Source organism: Tamandua tetradactyla, chromosome 9 (assembly GCF_023851605.1).
Source record: "Tamandua tetradactyla isolate mTamTet1 chromosome 9, mTamTet1.pri, whole genome shotgun sequence".
NCBI classification, from domain to species: domain Eukaryota; kingdom Metazoa; phylum Chordata; class Mammalia; order Pilosa; family Myrmecophagidae; genus Tamandua; species Tamandua tetradactyla.
This window is the reverse complement of record NC_135335.1, coordinates 16,035,734-16,043,693: the sequence shown is the minus strand read 5'-3', so window position 1 is coordinate 16,043,693 and position 7,960 is coordinate 16,035,734. Positions and strand designations below refer to the sequence as shown.

The 7,960-nt window shown below is 40.7% G+C and overlaps 1 pseudogene; it reads right to left on the bottom strand.

Annotated features, from left to right (window-relative positions):
• Positions 1-916: 916 nt before the first annotated feature.
• Positions 917-7,960, bottom strand: part of LOC143646789 (mitogen-activated protein kinase kinase kinase 9-like) — a 30,082-nt pseudogene continuing 23,038 nt past the window's right edge.

Genomic DNA, 7,960 nt, shown 5'->3' with positions numbered 1-7,960 from the left:
GATGGACCTAGAGAACATTATGCTGAGTGAGACTAGCCAAAAACTAAAGGACAAATACTGTATGGTTCCACTGATGTGAACCGACATTAGAGAATAAACTTGGAATATGTCATTGGTAACAGAGACCATCAGGAGATAGAAATAGGGTAAGATAATGGGTAATTGGAGCTGAAGGGATACAGACTGTGCAACAAGACTGGATACAAAAACTCAGAAATGGACAGCACAATACTACCTAATTGTAATGTAATTATGTTAAAACACTGAATGAAGCTGCATCTGAGGTATAGTTTTTTTTTCTTTTTTCTTTTTTTTATTTTTTTCTATTATCGTTTTATTTCTTTTTCTGTTGTGTTTCTATTTCTTTTTCTAAATTGATGCAAATGTACTAAGAAACGATGAATATGCATCTGTGATATTAAGAATTACTAATTGTATATGTAGAATGGAATGATTTCTAAATGTTGTGTTAGTTAATTCTTTTAATTAATTAAAAAAAAAAAGTCCTATGAGTCAAACATGAACTCAACTGCATTCAGAGAACTAGTCATTTAAATAAACCTTGACATGAGCTATTCTGCAAAGCCAAGATTTCTCCTGTCTCACACATACACACCTTGAAATCTGCAAACTGCCACCCCACCCCACCCAGTCACAAGCTTCCTTCTCCAAGTTTGCCTAGAAGGGAAGGTGCCTATGTGAGCAGCCATGCTTCTAGCAGCCTGGACCATACTCACCTATCAGTTCACTCTCTGTGTTCTGTCACAGTCACTAAAGCCCCTAAAGTGGGCAAGATTTTCAGCAGGCCAGCGTCTTTCTATGGAACAGAATGGCCGATTTCAACAAAGGTCCATTTTCAAAACCTAGGTCTTATGTTTCCAAAAGCTCAGTCTCCACTATTGGAACAGAGTAGGTAGGGATCCTTGCCCACACCAAGCCCTTGCCCCACCCCACAACCAGGCTCTCTGTTCTCACATCCAGCAGGCTCCTGGCCACTGACCAGAGGGAAGGCTGATGCAGTTGCCATCCTTGAGCTTCAACCGGCTCTCCCTGCACTTGCCCTTGTGTTTTTTCACTCGGGGCTTCTCCTGGCACAGCTGGTGGATGATGATGCTCAGCTCCCACTCCAGGATGTCGATCTCCCACTCAGCTAGCTCCTGCTGCCTGTCACAGGAGCTCTTCCAGGTTCTTCTGCTGGAGCGCGGTCCACGTCAGTTCCTCCTCCCAGGTATGGAGCTCCTACAGGACAGGTGGGAACCATCAGAGAGAAGTGTGACACTGACTGCACAGCAGTTAGGGGGTAAGGCCAGAGAGCCCCAGAGGGCAAGTGCTCATGGCAACCTGAGGGACTGGCCAGGCCCTGCAGAACTTATACTAGGTGCTCCATGCTCCACATCTCCAGTGGAGAGAGGAGGCAGGTACTTAACTGATCAATGACCCCCAACCAACATGGATGGTGGGGAAAGGAAGGCACAACACAGGCACACTGAGGATGCAGCCAGAGTAGTGAAAGCCACAGGCCAACCCCTAGAGAGGGAAGCTGCAAGTTCCCAGCTACTCCTTGAAACTTGTTTAAAACTGCCTGTGGCTGAAAACTATAGTCATGTATTTTAACTCCATAGTCTTAGTTCTATTTTACTTTTTTTCATTTTATAAAGGATTAAAAAAAAGACACCAGGGCAAAATTAATGTGATTTAACTTAAAATATGCCCACTGCAAATGACTCACCCTCCAGGCATCGCCTAACATTCAAATAAAAACAAATATATTTTCAGGGTGGCTGTTCAAGAAGTATGTCAGGCATGCCATCTAAATCTTTGTTTATTTGGTGAATAAGTCCACTGAGGCACGTGGTTTTAACTTTCATCTGGTCCGAAAGGATAATAATTTGCTCTGGAAAGATTGTGAGAGCACAGCAAGAAGAGAGAACATTCTCTGAAGTCTTTGCCAAAACCAAACTCACCTGCTGTGCCACCACACACCCCTGAAATGAACCTTCAATGAACATGTCAGATGTCATCCAGAGCAGGCTGTGCCTCTGCAGCAATTCAAGACAGCCAGACAGAGAATCTCAAAAATTGCAGACAAAGAACTCTCTTTTTCTTCTCAGAAGGAGAGCAGGAGCCAGAAATCTGGAGGAGTACAAGTGGGGCAAAAATCGCATTTGGAATCCCATATTCTGAGCCAAGAATGCTCCTTTCCACTCTGCTCTGAGAATGGGGGTGGAAGCATACAGGTGGGAAGATGCTCTTTTCAGTTTCTCCTTTATCCTTCTGCATGAATTTATAAACGAACACAGCACTGGTTCTCAGCAAGAGGGTGGGGAGTATGGAATCACGAAAACAGGAGAGAAAACAGGAAAGAGAACAAAGGATGTGTATAAAATTTTAAAACCTAGAATACAAACTATTAGCACTAGTTCCCCTTTGTGGGACTGAAGTGAGATGGTAGTTGGAGGCTAAGTCTTAAGAGGACTTAATGTCATTAACCAGAGACCCACACCTAAAAAGCAAGATGTTCCTTTCAATAAAGGCAGGACACCCTCCAAATCCTCGGTTTCCCTGCTTTCACCATTGAGAATGAAAACATTCGGAAGATGAGGAAAAATTATTCTTAGTTGGATGATTTTGTTGCCTAACAGAGAAGGTGAAAAGTTCAAGCTAATCTCAACGTTCCAAAGTTCTCCTCTCCCATGTACTCAAGTCTAAGGGATAGTGGTTTGGTTCTAACTAGACTTTTTCCTCAATAAGCTCAAACCCAGCCCAGAGACCAATGCATTCTCACAATACTTAGAAGCAGTAGTTTGAGCCAAGCTGAAGAATAAGCTGAATCACACAGTAAACTAGGAGGTTTCTGGAGTACTCGTCTATGGCACGATATACCTAGAAGACCTTCAAACATGGTAAACTCCATACTTGTGAAACACCTAAATGGGAGTCAATAGTATGCAAACCACATCTCCCATATATAGAATGATTTAAGAGGTTCCTTTCTATAGAGAAAGGTCATATATATCTCACTCTCGTTTGTTCAACTTCAAGCCTTATAATGGAAAAACATCCTAGCAAGAGCTCTGGAATAAACTGCCTGAATTCAGGTCCCAGCTTCACTATCATCAACTGTGTGGTCATGGGCAAATTAATCAGAGAATCATATGTCATAGGAAATGCACAGCACCGAAACAGCAGTTGCATTACATAAGATAATTAACTCATTACATAAGAATTACTTCGAGCATAACCTATACAGTACATGCTTAGAAAATAGCACATAGTATACTAATGTTAGCTATAGTGAGAAAAGATTTGACTTTTCCTAGTACTTAGTAACAAAATCCAACTTTTCTTATTGGCTAGTTTCCCTATAAATTCACTTATCAAAAGAAAGGTAACCAAGAATCAGTGATTCAGCAATTAACAACAACAAAAAAAAAGTCATCAAATCAGGGGGTTCTTCTAGTTGGAATAGTACTAGAGATAGGAACAATCTCTTTGAATGAATCATTCTGTTCAACAGTCAGTACAGGTCCACCCACCAGGACCCATAATGATTCATTATAAGCTCAACTCCAGCCCCCGCAGGATATTCACAACTTGAAAAAGAGACCTGTGTGTAGGACTGCTATGGTGTATGAGTCTCATCTCTTCAAATCTGCTCCAGAAATTACTTTCAAACAATTTGTTAGGGGAATGACAATGCCTACTGGAAAGAACATAGGATTTGGAATCAGACGGCCCAGGTGTGAGGCTCTGCTTCCTCGCTTACTAGCGATACAGTGTTAGGAAAGTCACTGGCCTTCAGCTACGAGACAGAAGCAGAATGACATCTGCCCTACATATTGGTGGCCATAAGAATCAGAGACCTTTCAAGTGAAAGGAATGGCAAACCATAAAGCCATATACAATTTTAACAACCAATATTACTATAGTGCTATTAGCTTACTAAATTCCCATAGTGGGGAGTGAGGAGGAAAAGAGGAGGCTAGCCACATCTATATGAACATCCCTTGAATCCCCAGCTATGGTCTCACCTGCCCCTGAAACATGAGCAATGTAATTGCATGTGATTAGCTTCACCTGTGTAGTTGCTGACTGCTAGCTAGACACCAAGGGACTTAAGAACTAGAACTAGTCAGGGAATGGTCAACAAAACAAAAAGGCAGGCGTAGGCTAGGCGTTTCTGAACTCTCATGTTTGGCTGGGCTAGGCCTTTTCATGAAATCATGAAAAATGTCCATTTTAGACCTATGTTTTTTTCTAGCTCATATTCTGCTTCTGATTCTGATACCAAAAGACTAAAGCAGGATATTATGATAACTATTCTTCTCAATATTGGAGCAATCCTCTATCCAGTCAACTATCATCTAGTAGTCCAATATAGAACCGTGAAACCTTTCCTGAAGCCTCTTGTATTTTCAGCCAGTGGGGTAATACACTCTAGTGGTAACTGCCAAATGGTGCTCCTCCTTGGGTTTAGACAATTAAGTAAATAATTTTTACAGAGACGTTTGGGCTGATGACTTTTTCTTCTTATGCCTGCAACATCCCCAAAAAGAAAAGAAAAGGTCTGTATCATTATAGATCACATCTGAGGCCTGGGGAATTCACTCCACATAAAACCTGGAAGGAAACAGCTGCACTGTTAAATCAAACCAGGCAGGAAGGCACTGCAGTTAGAATCAGGACGGTTAGGCAAACTCAGTCCAGAGGTCCAGTGGAGAAGGTCCACTGATTGAATGCATGCTTTTTTTTTCTTTTCATGTTTTTTTACCTTTTCTTTGGCCCTGAACTGGTCAAACATTTCCTGAATCTCATGTTTCCAGTCATCCTGCAGGCAGTGGAAGGAGTTCTTGGGCATTTCAAAGAAACCAGACTCTCTATGGTACTCAGCTGGTCCAGGATATTCGTGAAAGATGGTCACGAATGGGGGTCAGGATTGCAGCAGTCTGAATGGAACATGTGAGTAGACAGAAAGCATGAATAGACAGAGGCAAATTTAAGAATTAGGGTATTAAGTGACCTCATTTACCAGAAAACAACCTCTCACTATCCTTCCAGAAACAGAGATTGGAATTTAGAAAACCCAAACAGGACTCAGGAAGAAAAGTAAGTGGCCAAAGTCACAACCATTAGTCAGGAGTGAAAAAGAAAATAAAATGCAGCAATCCCAGTGTCCGTCCAATTCTGACTGTTAATTAAATATAAGAAAAGCAAGCCCAAAGAGTTTTCTTGGGTAAAGTATTACTACCACAATTTACCATGTAACTACTTAATTCCAATCCCTCTGGGCCTCAGTTTCCTATAATAAATGAGCTACTCGTCCCCACCTCAATGGGACGAAATAAAGGCAAGGATGAAAAAAAAAAAGCACTACTGTGGGAGTCAGGAAAACTGAGTTCTGTCTAATCCCGGCTTGGCCACCAACTAGTGGAGTGACAATCTAATCACTTAACTTCTTTTGGCTTTAGAGTATGCCCTTACAAGATGATGGAGTGACTAGATGACTTTTAGAGTTCCTTTCTTCTCAGATGTTCATTTCTATATGTAAGATATTAGAGGTTCTGAAATAAAAGCACTCATGCCTGTTTATTTTGAATTAAAGAATAATATACTAGACGATGAGCCTCAGTGACTAAGCTAGCTTATGCAGTCACTGAAGACTGGTAGAAGGGACAACTGTGACATTAACATAGGAGGATGCAGACATCATCTTGAAGTAACTCTACCAACTGCCCATAGGATTCCTCCTCAGGTGACTAACACTGTATTTCCTCTTTTAGTAACTGATCCTGTACAACTGGCCCAAATCCACTAAGTACTAGTAGGAAAGCAAACTCTCCAACTTTTGCTCAGGCCACGGGCCACTTACTTTCCATGAGTTTGGCAAAAGGTTCTGGGCACGTAGAAGGAATGGGAAGGGCGAGTTTGTTCGTGGCTACACCATAAGCTACTGCTAAGCCATCGATTCCTTGGAAGGGCACCTCACCAGTCAGCAGCTCCCAAAGCAGCACCCCATAGCTAAGGAGAGGAAGAGGACAGAGGCCACGTAATAAACCACAACTACAATCTCAATAAAACAGTTTATGAGACTTAACTGAGCATCCTATATTCTTCCCAACACAAAGGAAGAGGAACACAATAGATGTACTGGTATGATATAAAAGAGGGGCTATATCACATACTAGCTAAAAGCAGAAACTATTGACTCAAGTGTACTTGATTTCAAAGCCATATTCCACTATTCCTTAGTTGTGTGACTTTGGGCAAGTTACTACATCTTTCTAAGCTTCAAATTTTCTATCTGTAAAGCATAAATAACATGACCAGTCTCCCATGAAATTAGCACAAAGTGCATGCTCAGTTAGGCCACAATTGTTCTTGCTGATGTTGCAAACTAGGTGAAAAGGCAAATTCTCAAGCATCACATATTTTCAGCTTTAAGGAAACTTCAGCTTTAGTCATAGATCCCTTTTCTTCTTTTTTGAGCAAAAAAACATAGAGTCGGCCACCCAAACAAATGAATTTTACACCTATAAAATATTTCTTTAAATGCTCACTAAGTTGAATAGATTTCTCCACGTAAATCAGAATGAGCAAGTCCTTAACAGAGAACTCTGTCTACGGAACAAAAGAAAGGTTCACAAGGGCAGACCACATCAGTAGAGCTGAGTAGCATGTCAGCTTGGAGAGTCTCATTATTCCCTCCCTGCTTTTCAAATCCACATGGAGAATTTCTTTTCTCATATCGTATGAGTCAGAGAATGGGGAATTACAAACCTTTGTGGAATAATTATTCTACAAATTCAGAACCAGGCAAAATTATGTAGTGTTCAATTATTTCAAGAATAAGCCACAACAAGAAACCATAAATAAAGTTCGGAACAATCAGAAGAGTGGTTTTCTTTATATTTTCCACTCAAATCTCAAAGTTCTCATAATACTCATCAATAGTTTACAATAAGTAATAAAGGTCATATTTTCTTTTTTAACATGGGCAAGCACTGGGAAACAAACTCGGGTCTCCGGCATGGCAGGCGAGAACTCTGCCTGCAGACCAACACTGGCCCACCCAAGGTCATATTAATTTTAAAAATGATAATAATATACCCAGCATCTATTTAACATGTTAACATGTATGTGCAAGGTGCTAAGGCACTTTGCAAATATCATCTTTAATTCCCATAATAAACCTGCAAGATAAATACTATCACATTATTTTTCAGATGACGAAAGCAAATTTTAGAAAGGTTTAGCAGCATAAATTAAGGGCATACACAGAGTAAGTCATGGTAAACCCTGGACCAATTCTCAAGTCCTTCTGCCTGGAATGCCCTCCTAAAGTTCCCTGCTTGATAAACTTCTAATTGTCTTTCACGATCCAACTCAAATGTCCCACTGTTCAAATGCTGGTGATCAGTGAGGGGGAAGAGTGGGGGGAATGGTATGTATGAATTTTTTTCTGTTTTCTTTTTATTTCTTTTTCTGAATAGATGCAAATGTTCCAAGAAATGATCATGATGATGAATATGCAACTATGCGATGATATTGTGAATCAGTGATTACATACGTAGAATGGAATGATCAAAAGTTACAAATGTTTGCATTTGTTTGGTGTTTCTCGGTATTTAAAAAAAATGCCCCACTGTTCGTTCATTCATTCATTCACTCAACCAAAATATCTATCAAATATTTACTATGCCTCAAGTTTGATGTCCAGCACTGGAATACAGGATAAAAAACATACAGTCCTTATGCACAAAGAAATTAGTGAGAGGGACAGAAAAGACAATCAGAATAGAGAGTGATGAGTCATGATAGAGATACTGAAGACAGAAAGGAGGGTCACCTAAACCAGTCTAGGCTAAGAGTAGGAGATGGCCCTTGAACCAAACCTTAACTGCTAAGGTGAAATTAGCTAAGTAAAGGAGGAAGGGCCCGTGCCCCAGAAAGAGGGGTCGGT